Source organism: Simochromis diagramma, unplaced genomic scaffold (assembly GCF_900408965.1).
Source record: "Simochromis diagramma unplaced genomic scaffold, fSimDia1.1 OVJJ01000297.1, whole genome shotgun sequence".
NCBI lineage: Eukaryota > Metazoa > Chordata > Actinopteri > Cichliformes > Cichlidae > Simochromis > Simochromis diagramma.
In genome coordinates, this window is record NW_024386796.1 from 633239 (window position 1) to 656366 (window position 23128).

Genomic DNA, 23128 nt, shown 5'->3' on the forward strand with positions numbered 1-23128 from the left:
CCATCCCCGAGGGTCCCATCTGAACAGAAAACCTTTACATCAAAGTGAACTCCAACTCAAACAGCGGGACCTGTTGATGCCACAGGTGAAAGTTATTTATGCACGAGCATAATCCCAGCTCTGACACAGCTACAGCTTTCAACATTCCCGTCCTGCACAGGTTTCCCCTCCCAGAGCTAAGGTACATGTGCTGGATATTTCATGTCTTATTGCTGCTCCCTCCAGTACAAACCAACCAGCCTGAGAGGATGAACACACCGGTGAGCAGGTCAGCCAGCAGGCGTCCTTAATGCAGTTAGCACAATGGCTAATTTGTGCGTTTACTGTCAAGTCAGGCTCAAACGATTATTTATGAAAAGCACAAAGAGGAGAGCGCACAGATGTCCCATGCATGTGTCCTGTTTTGGACACATGCATGGGACCAGAACTTGAAGAACTTGAAGAACTCGTCAGCTGGAAAGCTGTTTCAGATCAGTCATATCTTTTTGGTATGAGGGAACAAAAACACTGAAGGCTCTGGGTTAAAATGAAAGAAAACAAACCTCCAACCTGCACATCCACAAGTCTGCGACGCCCAAAATAGGATAAAACTGCTGCCTGTAATCAGCGCAGCTGCTGAGGCCTCAGGTGACGTGAAGATTGTACCTCAGCTTTCTTACTTCAGCGAGATGAACACCTCCTCCAAGGCCAAGGTCGTTAAAGTGAAACGCAGTTTGATAGACCATCATCAAAGTCTTTTGGCATTACAGATGCCGTAAGACTTATCTGGACTAGGCACCGTGGTAACCAGGAAAATTAAGGAGAAACTAGACTCTAGATTTAAATCTTCACCGGAGCACAAAAATCCATGTTCAGGAGATGTTCTCATGTTTCTTCTTCAAACCGCTGGTGCTTGAAATGTCAGCTTTTTGTGATGGAAAACATAAAACTTAGGCCTGTGGTGTGCAACGTACCAAACCTCCTCTTTTGCTACTGATTTGTTTTCAGGCCAGAACCTCCTGCTGCTGCTGGCTTGAATGTGTTTATGCATTTCCTCCAGATGAATAAGATCTGACAAAGTCATCGTAGTGTCCTTTTATCCTCCGAGGAAAGAAAGAACAATAGAAAAAGAGAGTGGTAGGTAAGGTAGAAAGTGACTACATCTACTACCCAGCTCTGTTACAGCTGAGTACAAAAATAAAAAAATCAAAGTGAAAAGAAGGCAGAGAATGAGGAGTGAAAGGAGTCATTATGGAGCAGAGAAATGGAGATACTACAGTTGGACCGGTCTTGGTCTCGAGACCACTTTTACGTGGTCTTGGTCTCGTCTTGGTCTCGTCTTGGTCTCGCTGTCTCGATCTTGGTGTCTCAGATCGACACAGTGGTCGGGAGATTTGGAGTCAACAGTATCCATGACACACAACGTAATGTTCGATAGTGTGTCATGTGCAAAAGCATCAGCTCTAAGAGCCGTGCTTACAGAGCGCTTTGTAGTGAATCAGAGTCGACTCCCACTGAGCGAGAGCCGCTCCTCACTTAATTTGCTTTGGCTGCTCAGCTCTCACACAGTGGCGCAGCTATGCTCCAATCCCTCCATACTGTGGCCAATCACATGCGAGGATATAGGATAATATCATTATGTGAAAAACAGAGAGGGTGAGAGACGACAGTCAAGTGGAGCGTGCGTCTGTCCTCTCAGTGAGAGAGACAGTGGACGGTGGTGAGGAGGGCTGTGCATCGCAAAAACACATAAATGTGCCTGAGACACGTAAACCAAGCAGCATCTGGCTGCAGTTTAAAGACTTTTTTGTCTCCGTCTCGACTTGGTCTTGTCTTGGTCTCCATACCTTCTGGTCAGTGTTGGGCAAGTTACTTTGAAAAAGTAATTGGTTATAGTTACTAGTTACTTCTTTAAAAAAGTAACTGAGTTACAATATTCTAAAAGTAATTAATTACTTGAAGAGTAACTATTGCATTACTTTAAAAAACATTTAACCCTCTGGGGTCCAGGGCATAATTGGTCATTTTCAACTACTTCTGATGTTTCCTCCATTTCACCTTTAAAAACTGTTTACTTGCCTTGTTTGGTCTCATCAGCACAGCCTCACGTGTCTGAATCTGCAGTCATGTTTTCATTCTGACAGACTGTACTAACACAACTGATCTAAAATCAGACAAAACACATAAAATCAGAGTAGAAAAAGTTACATTTTTACTGTAACAACCACAAACATGTTTAATGATCATATTTCATAACTTTAAATGCAAATATAAACTGTCAGTTTTAAAATCCTACACACAAGTTTTGCAAACATCAAAGTTATTTGGAACCATTTACCTTTTACCTTGATTTTTAAAATAACCATTTCAAACTGTTTACAGAACAATCAGCTGTTCTTCAACAAGATGCCACAAATTATTTGTGCCACTGCAAATATTTCTGTCCACTATAAAGGAAACATCACAGCCTGATACCTGCAGGTCTGACAGCAGCAGGTGTGTCACTGCTGTTTCTACCTGGAGACAGCAGCCGCCTCATTGTTCTGACACACAACACACCACTATCCACAACACTACACACTAACTACACAACACTACACACTAACTACACAAGACAACACACTAACTACACAACACTACACACTAACTACACAACACAACACACTAACTACACAAGACAACACACTAACTACACAACACTACACACTAACTACACAAGACAACACATTAACTACACAAGACAACACACTAACTACACACTCCAAACACGCTAAATGTCACAAATCTCTCACATCTCAAAACTCTCTCTCCCTCTCGCGTCACTCCTAAAACTTCTCCTGTTTTTTTTTTTTAAATTTTTTTTTTTTGCTCATAAGCAGAGAGGTCTCGCTGCGCTGTCCTTAGACAGTAATATATATATATATATATATATATATATATATATATATATATATATATATATATATATATATATATATATATATATATATATATATGCAAGGCAAGTTTATTTGTATAGCACAATTCAACAACAAGGTGATTCAAAGTGCTTTACAGAGACATTAGAAACAAAAACAAATAAAAAGCATGATTTAAAATTGATTAAAACAAGCAAACAAACAAACTAATTAACAAACAAACAAACAAACAAACAACAAACAGTATATAAAATCAAAAGAGATAAAATCAGAACAGTAGATAAAATCAGTAGTTAAAATGTAAGTTTTGAAATTTAAGCTTAAGTGCAGATTTGGTGCTTTATTCAAATGCAGCTGAGAACAGGTGAGTCTTCAACCTGGATTTAAATAAACTGAGTGTTTCAGCTGATCTGAGGCTTTCTGGGAGTTTGTTCCAGATATAAGGAGCATAAAAGCTGAATGCAGCTTCTCCGTGTCTGGTTCTGACTCTGGGAACTGATATATGACCGGATCCAGATGACCTGAGGGATCTGGAAGGTTCATACTGGGTCAGGAGGTCACTGATGTATTTTGGTCCTAAACCATTCAGAGCTTTATAGACCAGCATCAGAACTTTAAAGTCTATCCTCTGACGGACAGGCAGCCAGTGTAAGGACCTCAGAGCTGGACTGATGTGGTCCACTTTTTTGGTCTTAGTGAGGACTCGAGCAGCAGAGCTCTGAATGAGCTGTAGTTGTCTGACTGATTTTTTAGGTAGACCTGTAAAGATGCTGTTACAGTAATCAAGCCTACTAAAGATGAATGCATGGACTAGTTTTTCCAGGTCCTGTTGAGACATCAGATCTTTTATCCTTGAAATATTCTTGAGGTGATAGTAAGGCTGACTTTGTTATTGTCTTAATGTGTTTTTCTAAGTTTAGGTCTGCATCCATCACTACACCCAAATTTCTCGCCTGGTTTGTGGTTTTTAGATGTATAGACTGAAGTTCTCTGGTGACCTGTAATCGTTTTTCTTTGGCGCCAAAGACTATTACCTCAGTTTTGTTTTTGTTTAGCTGGAGAAAATTGTGGCACAACCAGTCATTGATTTCCTCAGTGCATTTACCGAGAGCCTGTACAGGGCCTCGGTCTCCTGGTGACATTGTGATATATATTTGTGTGTCATCTGCATAGCTGTGGTAGTTTATTTTGTTGTTCTTTATAATCTGTGCCAGTGGGAGCATGTAAATGTTAAACAGAAGGGGTCCCAAGATGGAACCTTGGGGAACTCCACATGTGATACTTGTCTGCTCAGATGTGAAGTTACCTATTGATACAAAGTATTTCCTGTTTTCTAAGTATGTTTTGAACCAGTTTAGTACAGTTCCTGTATATATACACCAGTATATAATGTATATATTGTTTATCATGACTCTGGTTTTACTGGCCGATCAACACAGTTTATAAACTGGTATATATCAGCTTGTTGCTTTGTCTTTAAGTGGTCATGTGATTGTCTTACCACGACTCCTTTATTCTTCCTCAGTCAAACAGCAGCACTCGTGCGATTGTTTTGCCTCCTGAGCTCCAGGTGTTGTGCCAGACAGTGATCGTGATCACCGTCCGCGGGAGCGCAGCTGCTTAAAGCTGCAGCGTCCAGATTACTTACAGCTACTTCCTGCAGCTGATATAAGCTGCAGTAACCTGAAGACAGCTTCAACCGTCTGTTTGTTGAAAAATAGCAACGCAACCGCATTTTCTTGTTAGTAACGGTAACGGCGTTGTAACGATAGGAATAGTAATTAGTTAGATTACTGGTTACTGAAAAAAGTAACGCTGTTAGTAACGTTATTCCCATCACTGCCTCTGGTCTGGGTATTGTCTTGGTCTTGGTTTAGGCGGTCTTGACTACAAGTCTAGGAGATACCAGTGTTGACCTCTGCAGATGAAACTCACAAATCTAGCAACTCTCTTCACAGCTGACACATTTTACTATAACTTAAACAACAATGATAAAATGTTTAAGCCAAACGGTGTCTCTGAAGAATAATTATGGCGAGTTGAGCTGGAGCAGACCAACAAAGGTCAAACGATGCAACTAAATAAAACTCCCATCATAATTAGCCAGATGGCACAATACGGCATCTAATAACACAGATCTTAAGGTGGAACAGATCTGAACATCTTTAGGATGAATCCAGAGGAAACATCTCCCTGACAACGAGATAAATCTGTAATGAGATCTAAGTCTGCTGAAAAGGCAAACAGTTCAACTGGTGTCTAATGTAACTGAAGAAGAGTCTGTGCTTTATGGACTCCTCATCATCAGCCTCGACAATCGCACCAGCTCAGCTGTTGGGTTTCCTTCCAAACGTGACAGAAACTATGAATGGAGACAAAAAACGTGGATTAATTCTCTGCGTTCTTGGCCACTGTTGTTGTTTCATCCCTTTAAATAAAAACTGAATTCTGTTGTGAAAGGTCAAAAAAAATATCTGGGATCCTTTTTTGTGCAACTTGGGATCTTTGAATATGTGACAAGCTTCAGTGCATGACATCATCATCAGTGCATGACATCATCATCAGTGCATGGAAAGTTAATGAAAGTATAAACCAGTTGTGACCAATCTGCAAATGGCAGGGGAGCAACGAGCCACTGTGTAGGTCACACCGGACAGTGCTGTCCAACGTTGGACGTGAAAGGGTTCAGAAAGTTCGGAATTGGGTCATGACTGGGTCATTTTCCCATACACTGAAGAAAACCCAACACTGCACTCAAATTCACTTCTACACACTAAACAGGGAAAATTCAGCACAAAAACTAACAGCCGTGTGTTTTCATCTCATTTAAATTTTATTTCTGTCTTTAAGAAGAAATTAGGAATCAGTTGTATGGAGGACATCATGTAAAGACCTGGACCTTCTCTATGAAAATGGCTTTATATGTCGTACACATCTTAAAATAGCAGACATGTCACTTCAGAGTCCCGCTCCTGAATCTCAGAGCTGACGTCTGTTCGATTATAAATACGGAGGAGAACGCTGGATCAAACTGTACACCCACTTCCTCCCCTCCCAGCGGAGCGATGACCCACCCGCTGACATGGCTCTAATCTCCTCCACATGTCTGACTCCTCCATACTGTGTCAGCTCTAATTGGCCATTACAGCAGCCATGTGTCGCGGCCCACACTGTAGCCTGGGCTGAACTTTTAGCCTAGCTGATTAGCCGACGTTAGCCTCGCCACTGAGATCAGCAGACAGACCCTTCTTTGATACGATAAAGGTCCCCGTGTGTCATCGCCACAACGTGGCACCAACGTAATGACGCCGCTCCTAATTAGGTGGTTACAAGGCGTGGCGATAAGTGCTGCAGCAACACGTGGCAGATAATCCCGCTAACCTGCAGTTTACCTGGGGGAGGCTGACGTGTGCTTGTTACCCACGAAGAGTCAGATACATACAAACATTGATGTCACACCTTTTCTACAAGTTTTAACAAGATCTTCAGCCTAAGACGATAAATATTTATGTCCTGGAGGCCGATACAGACCAACAAACCGAGCAAACGACTGAATAACAGGGACTGAAATCCTAACAAGCACAATGTTAAACTACTCTTTAGGAATGTTACTGATCTTCATCTGCGCCAGCAGGTGGCAGCAGCGTGCACAAACTTGTTCTCAAATAATGAGCGCTAATAATCGTAATTATATTTTCGCAATAAAGCAGCAATTAAATAAACATGAATCTGTAACAAATTAACTTTTTTTCTAACCTTAAACTTAACTGGCCCCATGACCAGAAGGGTCGGGGGTTCAAACCCACTGAACGGCTACCCTGAGGTGCCCCTGAGCAAGGTACTGTCCCTACACACTGCCCCCCAGCTGTACACGTACTACTGTGTAGTCTAATGCAATGCTGTAAGAGAAAGAAAGCATTTAAATAGAATCGTAGCGATCCAGAGTCAAAGCCTGTATTAGTGACGTAATAGGAGTTAGTGTCATATGGTCGCAGCAGGGTAAAAACATGACAACAGACTGAGTGTGTCTGCGTCCTGAATAAGCTCCTGATGATTTTTAATAGAATTTAAAAAGAAACCCTTCACACTGTTTCCACATTGCCTTCCATTGAATGTGTCCCAAAACAAATTAAGCTGTCGGTCTGTGACAGAAACAGCAGTGAGAAGTCAAACGTATCAAATGTATTCACTGTACAATAACGCTGCCAGAGACCTACTGAGACACGACTCGTGGTTCTGCATCCAAAATCCTGAAAGTCAGGAGCTGAGTTAGAACGGCCGTGGCTCGGCTGAGTGAAAGGATAGGCGCCGGCTGCGGTGCGCAGACTCCCAGTCAGGCTTGTGGGCGCTCTCTTCGATGTGATTGAGAATCTGGTATATCTGGCTGCAGTTGGCAAACTCCGTCCCTGTGTCAGGTTGAGTTTGAGGATGATGCCTAGTTGATGAAGAAATCTTAAACTGTTTCGCCCATTTCTGTCCATCCATCCACTTTTCAGGGTTTGCACTTCCCAGCTCTCTGCTTATTTCCACCTCCATTTGCTTCTTCTTGCACTTCATAGACTAGCTTTGTATGATCCGCCGTCCAAACTAATCTGTTCTAGGTCTTGGTTCAGACACTATGACACCACGTTTTAGCTTCTGCTTCTTTAAGACCATCCGCCCAACTTTCCTCTGATCGTCTTAAATCTCCACTGATCTTGAAACTTTCTCCATCACCTGGATGGAAAAATCACAGCTCTGTTCCTTGTCAACGCTGATTTGAACATTTCCTTGGCCGTACAGAGATCTGTGGAAACAGACACGAGGAGGCTTCACCTTTAATTGATGTGTTTGCAGCTGTACCCAGACCGCCGCGCACCGCCTGCTTATTTCGTGTCGATATCGCCGAGGGGACCGAACACAAACAACAACAACCTGTCCCTGAATTCACTCTATTAGCTTTGAACAGAGCTGTGACTCAGATCGCCTGATTTGCGATCTACCAGTAGCTGAGGGGCTAACAGCAGCTCCAGTCATTAACAGCAGCGCCAGCGCACAGCAAATACACACCGCAGGCTTCTCTGGAAGCCTAGCAACAATGTACCTGATTGGGCTAATTACACACTCTTATGCTGTTGTGTTCAGACCACCAGTCCTGAATTAATAACCTCAATCACTTTCTTTGGCTTTGACAGAATCAGACCTCAGCAGGTTCAGCTGAGTGAAGCTTTAACAGCCTCTGACACCAGCTAAATGATCTCATTTATGATTTAGATTTTTGATCAGCTCGACATCAAAGAGCTGATTTCAGCACCGCAAACACAGAGTAAACAAACCTGCACGACTTTCTCTCACCGCGTTTGAGCATCGAACGTCGTGTCAGCCAGCGACTCATCCAATGTTGATGCAGCTCAACAGCCAGCGAACGCTTTGGTCAGTTTCGCATCGTGACTTCTTTCAGCTGTTGGCCTTTACGTGCACGTAACGACGTCCTGACGCGGTGCAACACTTAGCTCAGCTTGAAACGTGACGAAGAGCAAAGCAGGTAAACAAGCTTTTTCTCCAGCTCATTTGAAATCCTGAGCAGCTGAGAGCCAAACAGGTCTGAGCGAACTCTCAGCAGAGCTGTAAACAACTAAGCTGCCGGCCGCCTGTCCTCTGATGCATGCTAGGAAACAGACAAACAAAGAAAAGCGGCTGTATTTGAACGCTAGCGTCACACTGCCAAAGCCCAGCAGCCTGAGAGAACGAGGTGTGGCGAGAAGCTGGGCTTTCTGGGCTGAGGAGGCTTGAAAGTAGGACTGTGTCTGTGCTGACGGGCCTACGCTGAACAGAATGAGGGCGGCTGCACCGCGACGCCTGCTGTCAGACTGTTTCAGCACCAACCTGAAGAAGTGCTTCAGAAAACCGGAGGATGGATGGGAGGAACAAATGGTGCTCGAGTGACAGCTTTTTGTGCGCTTACGTGATGCTCCGTCATGCTCCGGTTGAGGTCAGCTGTGCTGTGGGGCTACAGCCCCCCCACAGCATAGGCTGAAAACCTGCGCACCCACAGCGCTACCAGCTAAGCGAGGTCAAATTGGAAAAAAATGGGAATATTCCTTTTCCCGAACAAATCCAGTGATCCTCCCCTTCGCTGCACTCACAGAGAAAACAAAGCTAAGCGGCACAGACGCGTCTTCCGAGGCCGCTCGCTCCTGCCGAGCCGCCGTGGGACGATGGGCGCAGAGATGGAGATCCATAATGATGCCTCCCAGTGAGGAGCAGCACTCCTGTGCTCAGCGTGTGCCGGTGAAACATAAGAGGTGCATGTTGTCTCTCCCTCTCTGTTAACATGCCGTTTCCCCCTCGGCCTCCTCCTGGGAGCAGCCGGTGCCGGAATAACAGACGTTCACGCCGCGTCTCCTTCAATGGGAAGAAAATGCAATAAAGTCGGTGCAGAAACCAATCAGCGATTCATTAACTCGACTCTTGCTTTTTAGAATATTAATGAAATATTCTGAGGTTAAATTAAATCTAAGATTTTTTAAACCTTTTTCATTCCGCATGAAATGGAATTTAAACCAGTTTATCCAGTAAACTGTTTAAAGTGTCACTGAAAACCAGCAGAGGCGCCACTTTCTCCTCTGGGAGTAAAGTAGTAGTCAGTAAGCTAAGCTGAAGATGTGCAGGGCCAGCAGCAGTTTTAATAACTGCTCTCAGTCATTTATTTAGGAAGAAAACAACAGAGACCATATTCTGACTGTGACTGACGGAGGCTACCATCAGTGTGATGCTGTTAGTCTTACAGGCTCCGTCTCTGCACAGCGTCCCATGTGTCAGTCTTTCTGACTCTTTGACCTTCTGTACTGGAGCGCTGACCCCCCCCCCCGTGCATCCACACGACGCAGACCCCAGCGAGCTACCGTCACCCTGCGTTTGGTTTTAGAGCTTTTCTGCTGCTCTGCTGTTTCCAAACTTTAAGTTACTGTAGATGACGTGGAGGTCGGGTGATGAGCGGGAACACCTGTGTTTGTCAGTCCAGGGTCTCACTCTCTGCACAAACCACGACTCCTTTTTCACAGTAACGCAGCACTCGACTGTTCATTGGCAGAGAGCTTTTCCTCAGTAGCACTGCTGCTGTTTCTCGCGCGCGCGCACACACACACACACACACACACACACACACACACACACACACACACACACACACACACACACACACACACACACACACACACACACACACACACACACACACACACACACACACACACACACACACACACGAAGATTAATTCAATCATTCCCAGCTCTGAATTCTGTAAACACAGAAACAGACGATATTTCCCGTCCAGGACCGTCGACCGTCTCGATTGGCTTCAGACAGCAGACTCACACTTCATTTATCAGAGGCAGTGTGTGTGTGTGTGTGTGTGTGTGTGTGTGTGTGTGTTGACCTGCAGATGTATTAAGCAGGAGTTTGTTTCCTGACGCTGCTCTGATCACGACTCGCGTGAGAGCGTGTGAGGGGTGGTGAACACAGAAGCTACAGGTGAGCTGCTCGTCTGAAAACCTGGCAGAAACACAGATTCAATCTGACAGGAGACACACACACACACACACACACACACACACACAGTCACACACAAGCCAGAAAACGACAAACTCCAGCAGCTTTGACCCCAAACATCCATCCTCCGCCTGCAGCACAGCCAGGAGATGAGTGTGTGTGTTTGTGTTGCAGCAAAGCAGCCAGCAGTGCTGCGATGCTCCACTAAGCAATGTTGACTAAACAGCTCAGTGTGTGTGTGTGTGTGTGTGTGTGTGTGTGTGTGTGTGTGTGTGTGTGTGTGTGTGTGTGTGTGTGTGTGTTTTCATGCATTCAAATCATTGCTCTCCTACAGAGACTCACACAGCAGCACTTCAGTGTCTTTATTATTGGAGGTGAGCAGATTGATGATGAGACTCAAACTACCAACCTCCAGTCTTGCTCCGGAGCTGTGGAAGTATTCTGGGATGTCAAGCTGGAGGGATTTCTTTGATGACTCGAGCTCAGCAGACGTCGTATCGTCTCATACTTGTGCCTCTACATTGTGTGCAGCACTTCCTCCAAAGCCTTTGGTTGGATTTTATTTTGGGGAAGTAGACGATGGGGTAGATGAAGCCAAATATGGAGAAGATGGTGTGTTTTTAATACCATGCACACGGTTCAGGCTGTGTCTGGTGAGAAAACAAGCCGAGGTAAAAATAAGACGAAAGGTTCCTGGTCTCCCTCCTCGGCCGACGTGTTGCCTGCAGCCGCAGCAGCGATGCACGCCTGTGAAATGCAGGTCGGTTGAATACAGACGTTTGCTTTCTGCAGGGGTTTAAGGTCAGCGGGGAAGTGGAAGTGTTCACAAAGCAGCTCGCTCTGAAAATAGCAGCCACTCTGCAAACTGTTAAAAACCCAACAAGCTGATCTTCAAACACACATCACACATGTGAGGTTTCTGTTTGTGGGGACGATTTGCACCTTAGAGACGCAGCACCGAGGGGTCACAGGGCTGCAAACCATTTCAGGGCCTTTCAAACTCCGCTTTGTAAATTTGTCACGTCAGAGAGACAAAGGAGAAAATACTGATGTCACAGTGATGTCAGGAAGCGATCTGCGAGTTATCAGCGAATCCACAGCTGCTTGAAAAGCTCTCGGTCCCGTTCGTTAACACACTTTCCCGTCAAACTTACCCACAATCCCCCGAGAGCCCAATTCACAATCTGCTGTTCCTCTCCACGAGGTGAAGCTGGCGATAGCTGACCCGTATCATGTGACTTTCCTAGTTTTGGTGGGACTGCAGGCCACAGATTTGAAGCATCAGCAGGACTCTAATTGATTTCTTTAAATCATTGCCGTTGGTTACGAGAACGTACCCGGGGCCCGCAGCACGAACATCTGCGGCGCCTCTGCGGCGTCTGAATAATCGCAGCTCATTCCTCACTGCTCGTTAGCATCGATTGCTGTGAAACAATTATCTGAAAAGTTGGAGGAACTCTAAGACTTTCTTGTCTGCTTAAGCTTTTAAAGCACCGTCCCGCAGCCCCCCCACATGAAGACCCATTAATTATCATCCCATCACCGTTAGATAGACTTCACATTATTTTGCTGCCTCTTTCTAAGTGTCTGTACTGGAAGCAGGAAACGGTACGAATATGCCGGTTTTGGTGGTGTCGTGAAAGCTACGGCACAAAGCAGCACTGATGGAGGGGTAAGCATCAGCTTCCTCAGAACGAAGCCGTGGAGACACCTGGGCAGGAAGGAGCACACGTGTCTGCTTGGTGGATAAAGAAAAGCAGAAATCCTCTCTCACTTCACCGTATGGCCTCATCTGGTTCTGCAGTCTGTGCTGCGAAGGAACAAAGTGCATTGGCTTTGTGTGTGTGTGTGGACGGAGAGATGTGCATAACTGAGTGTCGCTGCCGTCTTCTTGGGAAACACACAAACACCAATGATGTTTTAGTAGAAGCACCACAAACTATCACAGTACCACCAACTTATGGCCGATAACCACAGTATGTGTAACCAGCGCGTGGACCAGTGAATTTCCAAATCTTAACACACAAAGTTGTTCGTGTATCTCAGCATCATGTGTTTGCCAGTAAAAGTGGAAACAAACAAACAGATCTGATGCTCCCAGTTTTCAGTGTTTTGCAGAGAGCGAGCTCATTAAAGGTTTGCAGAGGTTCATATTGGGGGTCGAGCGGGGCCAGGAAGTGCTCCGTGTATCGAGCTGGAGCTGCTTTTTGTTGCACTTCATATTCTGAAGCCTTTCATCTTCATTTCCTGCCTGAAGTAAAGCTAAGAGGCAGGATCGATGAGAGATCAGAGCCTCCGGGAGGAATTAGTGTTTCATGGACAGGTCGCAGCGTCCATATTTAGTTATGTATATATTTATCAGTATAAAAACTATACTGAAATCATGTCAGGCTAATGTAACCAGGTCATACCGTTATAATTACCCAAACCGATCCTGATATACCTGCCTGACCGCACCTGAGCTAGCGTCATTATCGGTTAGCGCAGCGGCCCCTTTTTTGTGCCACGGACCGGTTTTCACAGAGCGGCCTTTAAGGTGTCGCGGACAAACAAATACGGTAAAGACCGTCCAATAATAATGTTGCTGTTACGGCCAGAAGCTCAACGATGACTCATGACATCTTTACCACCAGGCGTCTGTCGTGGCAAACAGGGACCACCACTGTGTGCTTGCACTGATGGTAACCAGTCACTGTGTTGGTTTGGGAGGATTACTGCTGGAGACCAGCTGCTGGTCACTGTCACATGACTACTCTGGGACAACCAGCAAAAACACACCAACAACAAACCAAGAAATAGTTTTTACTACAGTTTGAATTAAGCTGATGGCACTAATGTAGTAACTGCTCATATACACGGCTTTAATAATGGAAACCTGGTTCTTGTGACTCGAGGTTATGACTTCAACATAAAACTGCTGAGACCAGCAGGTACTGACAGATACTACCAGGTACTGCAGTGGCCCTGGGTACTGCTTAAAAGCAGCAGTACCCAGTTGGAGGAAGTCTAAGAACGGTATTGAAAAATGCACTGAATTTAAAAAAACGTACGCAAACATTATAGATTTAACATTGAAGCTCCAGATTTAATGACTGCTGATGTGTAAGCTGCGTATAAACTTCTTTACTAAATAAAGCCTGCAGTGAAAGAAGTAAAGCTGTAGTGCATAAATGCCACGGTTAGCCTCGGTGAAAACCAACAGCCCCATTAAAAGGTGCTTTTCTCTGGAAGGAACTGAAGGAGCGCAGTGCACAATTACACTGATGCAGGAATATTAATAATAATAATGAAAGAAGAAAGCTGACAGAGGGATCCTCCTGCAGCTGCGCTGCTGCAGCTCGACCGAAGCGATCAGTCAGCGCACGTCTCCTTCCAACAGCAGACAACAAACGTTGCAGCCCCTTCACATTTATATGAATCTCTATGAATAATTCAACCCTGGTCATAACTGAGACATTACACTTTCACAGCAGAACATGAATCCACATCCACGTCAGATCTCTTTCCTGGCACGAGCTCTGAAGCTGACCTTTTCAAAACATCGACCCAGGAGCACAAAATCAAACGTCTCTGTAACGTCATTACAGCGATCCACAGGCCCCGCGCCGCCCACCGCAATATTTCACACGGCAGTTACACCGCTGGTTACTCTCATCTACGTCAGCCTCCATCATCCCCACCTTCATTCTTCTGGTTTCTCAAATGTTGTAGAACAGAAGAGCTTGTTGGCTAAAAGTGAGACATTAATAACTGAATCAATAACCAAGCATTCGGTGTGGAAGCACAAAATGTTTGTCATGCCAGTAATAAATGTGTCTTTATTACCCAGGGAGAAATTATCATCAGGGATGAGGTCTGACGGAAAGCCAGGACACAATTATTCCCTCATAAAGTTCGCCTTATAAACATAAAAACCTTTCTCTGATCACACATCCAGGAAAGCTGCATGCTCAGAAACAGGCCAGGCTTTCACAGGACACCACCTCAACCCCACTCTGTGACGGTTAATCCACCAGTGGGCACCACCTCTGGGATCTAAATGATCAGTTACAGGACGGGTGTTTCTGAACTGATGGATTCGTTTTGAATATTGAAGGTGCTTCTCAGAGAAGTCCAGTGTCCGTGAAAAATGAAATGTATATATGTGCAGGATGACTTCAGATTTATTTTTTCAGTTGAGTCCGATTTGAAATGAGCGAACTGTAAGAAAGGCCACACGCGTGTCGGCCTGGTGATCAGCTGTGTGAGCAGCAACAGCTGCTGGCAGAGCAAACAATGGAAACAGTTTCCAGTTGAAATGCTGAGAGCGTCTGCAGGTCTAAGCCAAGAGTCAAATAGCTCAATGCAGTGGGGTTGAATTAAGAACAGCGCACAAATAAATGAAGTGACTGTTCGATGGCAGCCTGCAGAGTTTGCTCATCGTCGTCACGGGAGGATAAAGGCGATCCTCCTGCGGACAGCGGCGAGCGAGTTCAGCTGGAGCAAAGCAGCTTTAGCCGACCAACTTTCATGTGCGTTTCCATTGTTTGCTTTTGGGCTCATTTGTACAATGAACTCTCCCTGAAGCTCTTCTGTTTCCTGCTCGGCGTTAACGGTGTGCGTCTCCCGAAGCCATTAACGGTAAATAGAGGTGATTTTCCTCCATTGCGGTGAAGCAGGATATCAATACAGCTGCCTCAATTATCCACTGCGTGCAGCCCAGACAGTGACGGAGGAGGTTTGACCCCCTTAAAGCTTCCATCAGCTGAGCTCACTCCACCTGTGGTATGTGCGGGAAAGGAGAGGAGGAAAAATGATGGAGGCTCCATAATCGTTATCTCCCTCCGCCATTACTTACTGCAGGTAATAGCATTCCCAGACAGAAGCTCTTTAGGAGCCGCGGCTGATTGTGGCATCTAATAGAGCGGGGATGGATGTGACCGAGTTTAAAGGCGGAGACGTTCCAAGTCAAAGTCGCTCCATGATAGCGAGTTTAATAGGCGAAGGAAACGTCCCCATTTCAACCAGACTTGGTTTGAATATATTCCTGCAGAGCTTCAGCTGTTTATGAGTCCTCATGCGCACGAGTCTCCAGGTGAGTTAAGGTGAGCTGCGCTGCACAGAGTAATGATTAATACTTATAATAACTGTCTGCTGAAGTCTTCTCCTGCGGAGGTTCGGCTTTGCCAGCAGACATGAATCCTTAGATTGTGGAACCGTGGCATGTGTGTGATCGGTATCGTGTTGTGTTTAAGTGCCAGTGTGTTCATTTCAGCCTTCGTCTCCCTCGCGTACTTACTTTGGACAGAAACAAAGATTTGTGGCGACAACAGTAAAACTAGAAAACTTGAAAAGCTGAAATGATGCCAATAAATTGGATGCAGATGTTCTGACTGCACTTCAGACAAAACATTTGATCCTGCGTGCACTGCTGCTGCAGTCCTTCAGTCTGAGAGCCGAAGAAGAAGAAGAGGAACAAGAGCGACGGGCCACGCGGCACACCGTCCTTCTACAGAGTCCGTGCGCAGCAGGAGATATTAGCAGGAAGTCGTTTTCACTTCAGACCTATTTATAATCTCATCTTCATAATCATATTAGAAAGTGATTCACATTTAAAGTGCTGAAATATATTTAAAAAAACAAGCTACATGTTTTTCTGTCAGGACCCAAATGCAGAAACAAGGAAGTCACCTAGGACTCTGTGAGGAAACACAGGACAGAGTGGAGACACCTGGGCACACAGCTGAACAGAATCTGCTGACCAACCAGGGGAAGCAAAGAAGAACACCGCACGAGACGAAGGACCTTCAAAGTAAAACAGGAAACACAACATGAGACCGACACATGCAACCCTGACAGCACAGAGACAACACGGGGAGATGAACAATGAAGATGAAATATCACAACAACCCAGGAAATAGACACCAAAGGGAAACTGTGACCATGGTAACACCAGTGATCGTAAAACCGAAGAAGCCCAGGACCGCGGCATTTTCTGCAGCGCAGATTTAACACGAGTATTATTCTGGGCCACGGTGTAACGTAGCCAACGACCCAGTGATCACCGCCATGAGCCGGCCGAAAGGAAAAACATCATCTCTGTTTTATTGTTGGTGTTTGTCTTCAGGTGGGAACAAAGAAAATGCGGCGTGTAAAAGAACGAGGGAGATCTTGGATGGTATTTGACTCACGTGGACTAAGAGGATGATCATGATTCACCTGAAATACTCCGCGTGAATAAAATCTCAGTCATGAACTCAATTTTATTCACAAAAAAGAACTTATCAGGTGTTTAACCTGACATTTCTTCGATGGCAGCAGCAGGTCTCATTTTGCAGCTAATGAGGTCATGAGCTCGCTTGTTGCTCCTATGACTCCCATGATGCACTGGGTGTTTCTTCTTCACTCACTATGTGTTAATGGACCTCTCTGCACTGAATCATACTTGTTATCGGTCGCAGCAGATGGCTCCGCCCCTCGATGAGCCCGGTTCTGCCTGAGTGGGAGTTTTTCCTTCCCACTGTCGCCAAAGTGCTCGCTCATAGGGGTCATATGATTGATAGAAAGCAACTTCGAGAGGCAGAGGACCAGCAAAACTGGAACAATTTCAGAATAATGTTTATTCTGAAAGCATCAGTGCCTGTGGACCTGGCAGCTGGCACATCTGGAAAGGCTCCATCAGCAACACGTGCTCCACGCACACGTGTTTTCCAGGGGCCGCCTCCACATTAAACAGCACACCGGACCCACAGACGACCCACAGATTAAGACTTTACTGCATCAATCAAACTCTTTTGTTTTAACACCTCCAGGTTATTATCACGCCTCTGAACTAGAGCACCCGCAGTTAATTGTCCAATAGAATCTGATAAACACGAAGAAGCTGTGAGAGCGTTCGGGAAGTGCAGTCCTCCATAATCAGCCAATCAAGTCGTGCAGGAGCTCATCCCAGAACGCACCACTCCTCCATTATTTCAGATCAAAATTCAAATCACACACTCAGCCCGTCACTGCGCCTCTCTCACACACACACACACACACACACACACACACACAGGCGGGGGTTCACCAGCTGAATAAAGACTCATTGATCTGCTCTTCCTACGTGGGACCATGACTTCTGAGTCTTGTGTACTATTATCGCACGTAAAAAGATGAAGGATTGAATGCAGGGAGCACGGAGCCTGACCGCCGAACGCCTACGATGACGCAGTCCAACACATGCAGAGGAGAGGAAGAGGAGGAGGAGGGAGGCACATTTAGGATGCAGGCTATATCCAGCACAGAGATTTAGAAAAGATGGACAGAGAGGGAGAGGAGGAGGAGAGGAGGGAAGACACACAGGATGGTATAAGTTAATCCCCAGAGGAAGTGGATCTGTGTCTGGATGAGGCGTGGCGTTTAAATATGTAGCCAAAGCTCCACAGTAATAATTATGGCCTATTTTCCAGCAAAGGGGTTTCACCTGTAATTTCACTTCGTCCTCAGCCTCGTCCTTGGACTTTAGAGTCGGAGGGAGAAAATAGAAAGTTTTGGCTCATCTAACAGGAACACACAGCTGTGATTAACAAACGATCATTTTAACGTTAAAATGATGCAGAATTGGCCATTAGCATCTCTGTTGGACAGTCACCAGGTTACTGCCAGACTCGAGACGACGCTCATCTCTGAAATGTCCTTTATTGGTGGATTTCTGTGTACACCTTCAAGGAGCAGAGATAATGGTGTTATCACAGGATGTGTGTGTGTTCAACAATGCAGCGACATGTATGCTGAGAGGCGTCCAAACTCTGCGTCTGAGTAAATCCAGCTTTGCTCTCGTGTTTTCTCCGTTTCATCCATAACCTTTGAAGCTGCTGGTAGTTCACACGAGAGCAAAGACCTTCCAAAGCTCTCCAGCGATTTCATCCACTTATGAGAAGAGCTGCATTTCTTTTACTCGCTGTACTTTTCATCAAACTCTGCATAGCTCACACCTAGCTGTGCACGGAGGAGAACACGCTGCCCTGCAGGAGCCCACCATAGCGGACTTTGGGAGCTTTCTGTTAGCGGAGATTTCCAAAAACAAGAGTGAGTCTCAGCTCATATTAGCAGGAAGCATAAGTGATACTGGATGTAAAATCCAGGCAACTATTCTTAACCTCCTAGGACCTGCCCTCCACACATTTTGGGTTATTTAGACCAAAATACTCAATTTTGCTCTACAAGGGCCTGATATCCACTTACGAGGACGTTATCCTGCTACTGTTCTATCAACATTTTAAACGAATGTCCTCATATGTGGCTCTGATTTTCCTTAGAAACAAAAATCAGGTAAAAAGAAAATTGGTAATTCTTTGTTTTTACCTTCATCGGGTCCCAATCAGCCCAAATATCAAAGTGAAATTAAAAATGCTGCTGTGGAAGAGTTCGGGTCTTAGGAGGTTAATGCCGGCTCAAATCAGCTGATAACCAGTTAGTAAACGTCACAGTGATGCTGCAAGCCACTTTGCAACCAGCCCCTACCTGTCTCTACCATTCATGCTGTATCTGACACCAGATCTGTTGTCTTTGGTGCCGAATCTGTTCAATAAAAGGGGCAAAAAAGCGCAGCTACTACTCACATCATATGTTTGCCATCATTAAACTTTTATCCCTCTAAAGTTTTGCCTATAACTAAAGCAGCACAGCAAATATCAGGCGACCTGATCGATTCAAAACACCAAGAGTAAAAATGTGTGCTGCGTCGCAGTCGTGTGCAGCAGTGGTTCAGACGACGGCAGGAAGCCACAAACCTGCACGCCTCCCACAGGGTCACGCCTGAGCTAAATGCTTCGTCTCTGCATGCAGCACAGCAGCCGACACGGCGCTCTCACCTCCACCAGCAGAAGGATCAAAGTGGAAAGAAACAAGATGTTCACTGAACAAATGTCCAGGAAGTTTATATCCACTGATGAGGAATATCACCGTCAACTGTTCCCTTCAAAATAAGAGTCTTCAACGAAATGTAGCACAACAACATCTTAGCATTTAACCACAGCCTGTACATAAACGATGGACTCTGTCATTAATGGGTTTCTGGATTCTCGGGGACAGAATCAGACACACGGCTGTGTGTTGTAAAGAAACAGCTTCATCTCGGGTTTTCCAACAGGCAGCCACAGCTGCTGGTGCCGGCTGTGCAGGGCGATAACACAGCTTCCTGCTGATGCTAACACCATATTCCATAGAGATGTCGATCATTGGTGCGAGCAGCACCAGGTCAGCACTGAGAACCGCTCACCCTGACAGGTGCAGTCGTGAATGGTGTGAATATTGAATATTGTTGGTGCAGTGAAGTGAAAATGACAGTTTTTCTTTCTTATGTGTTTGCAGTGTTAGCATGTTCCTCTTGTCACATGAATGAGTCCAACATGTTCAATCCAAAGCAACGGCCCCCGAATTCAGGAGAAGAAGCCAGAACCTGTTTCAACAGCCTCAACAAAAACCCAACCTCAGCCTAGCAAACCTTTGTGTGATACTGTGACTGCCTGTTTCCATCCATCACATCATCTTGGAACAAAACTGGGAGGGACAAAGGAAGGAGAGAGGGAGAGGAGGCAGGAAAACTGAAGTACTCACGGAATGAAGATGAGGACACGAGGAGCCGATATCAAAGGATTGCTTCGGATGACGGAGGTCGGTTAAGTCTGGGAAAAGTCCGGGTCGGACGGTCACTGCAGAGAGTACGATCCACAGAGGAGAGCTTGGAAAAGCTCCAGGGGAGAGGAGGGAGTTTAAGAAGAGGAACTGAAGCTTCGGGGACGGTCGATGGGAGGAAATAAAGTCTGTGCTCCGTCCTCTGCAGATTCAGCCTCTCGCTGCTTTCTGCCCTCTCCTCTAGAATACTTTTATCTCACTCTTGATATGGAGATTGTGAAAACTGCAGGGAGACTGGACATGTCCATACTGGGACTGTGAGTCTGGAAGGTGGGATGAAAAGGGACTTGGAAAGGGTGAGGGAGATGGGGAATGTCTCTGAAGGGAGATCCGAGTGAAAGTGTTTGCAGAAGGTAAAGAAAGAGCATTCACGGCAGGAGACAGAGGGCCTTGCCTTTATTTCTCTGTTCTGTTTTTCTCTCGAGAAAAACTCTTGAAGACAGATTTCTTTTGTAGAGGAGATGAGGCGAGCACCCGGCGAGGGCAGCAACAAACTCAATTAGAGATGGACGGAGATAATGGTGTGTATCGGTGGCACCTGCTCTGCCTCCTCTTTCTCTTCTGGCTGCTTTTTCCACCTGACTGCCAAGATTAAGGCATATAATCAAATTCTCTTAATTGGCCCTGATTGTGGAGACGAGCCAGGAGTCTCTCCTCGTGCTCTGCCGCTCCGTGCAGGGAATGACAAAGTCCCGGGCAGCCGGAGCTCCTGTCAGTCACGACTCTGGGCACCCACAGTCGACTCCACCTGCTGACTCACACCTGGCTGTTGCGTCTGCTGAGGGTTGCCTCCCCAATCCGGCCGTATCCATATCTACTCCTCCCTTCTATCGATCACCCAGAATGGACGGCGGGCTCCTCCCTAACCCCGCCTCCGGCTTTGTTCTCAGACTCTCTTCTTCTGTCGTTGTGTTTGTGTCTAATCGCGGCTGCTCCCCCCGTGTCTAATCCCCATCTAGATCTGCTGTTGCTAATTGGTTTCAGGTGGCACCGGGAGAAAAGGAGGGCGGCGGGGAAGATTTCATGCCGCCGTCACCATTAATTAAAAAGATGATTACTCAGAATACAAAGATTAAAGATGAAAATAGGAAGCGCCGTGGCTGATAATGAGCCGGTAGCACTTTATGAACCCTCACTCAGCGTCTCAGTTTGTGTTTTGTGGGAGTGAGCGTTCGCTCATCCGGCAGCGATCGGCCTGTTTGAAGGAAAGTTTGTGGGAGGGCTCTTCAGGTCGTCCTGGCTACATGTTAGGAGGAGCCACACGTCACCTCCTGCGAGGCGACATCGCGAAGAATTGTGTCGAGAAAAGAGCGGCGTGGTTTTTTTTACATCCACCGTGTCCAGGCTGCAGATCGGCGTCAGTGTGGAAACAGGAAATGACAGAAACAAAGCGCATCCAGATCAGCCGAGACGTCTTCTGTCTTTGGTGTCCTCACAGCAGCGGGATCCGAGTCCCGGCCTCCGGCGGGGGCTGCTGATTGGCAGGCAGGTCAGTAAAGTCGCCAGGAAGGCTCAGGCCTGCGGCTTTTTTGGTAACGATGGATTCGATGAGGTCGAGGAGATTCTGATGATACCTACAGTGAAAAGAAAAACAGCGTTCAGTTTCAGCAGATTCGTATTAATGCAGGTTAATTCTTTCCAAACAGGGAAAACTCAGACTCCAGTTTTAGAGCGTTTCAGATTTAATATGAGCTTCACTGGAGATCTGGAGGAGATTTAATATAAAACCCATGTTTTCCTCTTTATCACATCTGCTTTGCTGAAAAGCCTCACAGATCGTAATTAAGTGAAGAGGGTATTATGACAGAGACAAATGCTGCAGAGCCTGTTTTCTAAAACCTGTGGTCTCATTCAGCTGTGTTATATACTCAGTTATATTAGTCTAAGGAGCCTTATGGTGGAGGATGCATATACCAAACTGCAGCCAAGGAGGTTTAACTGGAACGGGGGCGTCTTGGATCTTGGCGCCCAGGTGTTGCCAGACACTTAATCATAAGGGTTCATCTGACTGTTGATTTTCCCTGTATCATTGTAGGGCTCTCACCTTACAATACAAGGCGCCTGTGATTTGGTGCTATATAAACAGAATAAGGTAGAATTGAAATGAAGGGAACATAAGTCATCTTTTCCTGAGCGTAACCCAGTAGCTTTAGGGCCTAAATTACAGTTAAAATGAAACCAGACTGGGCCCGAGTCTACTGGTCTGACGTCGTGTGTTTGGAGGCTCTCTAAACTCCTCAGAAAGCCTCCAATTCAGCATTTTCACCTGCAGCCAGTAACAGACACAGGTTTCACATAAACACAACGCAGTCACACAAGTAAGGACTTACACGTTATATTGTTTTAGAGATTATGGAAAGAAGCTATTTGTAAATACAAGACTTTCACCTCACCTTCTTTGTCTATAAATGTCTTCTCATCTTTATTTCCACACAAGAAAAAACTAACAAAAAAAAAACTGAAAAGAAAATTCAGTCGAGATGAAAACAACAAACACGATTATTGAAAACTTCCTTCAGCCAAAAACACAGAAACAACAGAAGTCGATGAGTGAGAGGAGCCAATAAAAACATTTAAATGACGGCAGAGTGGGAGGAGCAATGAGGTTTACGCGTTCATCGTTTCCACACAGGGAAACAACAAACTGAGAAAAGGACCAGAAGGAGAAAAGACAAAGGGCTGATGTAGCATCATCTAACATCTAACTCAGACCTTCCCAAAGTGTGGGGCCCGCCCCCTGGGGGGGGGGGGGGGGGGGGTATGAAAAGGAAAAAAAACAAAACAAAAAAACAACAACGCTTGGACACTGCTAGCACGGCGCCCACACAAACACAAAGCAGGAGATGAAGCATCGCTGAATGTTTCCAAACCAACTTCATTCTAAGCCAAAGACTAGAAAATATGGTGAAGCAAATCTGCCCTTTGGCTCCACCTGCACAGGTGCAGAGGTAGGTCTCCCTGCAGAATTGGTTTTCCCTATATTTCAGTTAGAAATAAGAAACAGCAAAGAGAAGCCTTGAGAGAGGAAAGGCTTAAAAAGATC

The 23128-nt window shown here is 45.7% G+C and overlaps 1 protein-coding gene across 1 annotated transcript in view; it reads right to left on the reverse strand.

The window, feature by feature from the left end:
- LOC120729324 (glutamate receptor ionotropic, kainate 5-like) overlaps positions 1-23128 on the reverse strand; it is a 163246-nt gene that overhangs the window by 126922 nt on the left and 13196 nt on the right. Inside the window, exon 2 of the mRNA XM_040024870.1 lies at positions 20008-21659. The gene's annotated coding sequence lies outside the window, so the exon portion shown is untranslated. The remainder of the gene's footprint in view (positions 1-20007; positions 21660-23128) is intronic.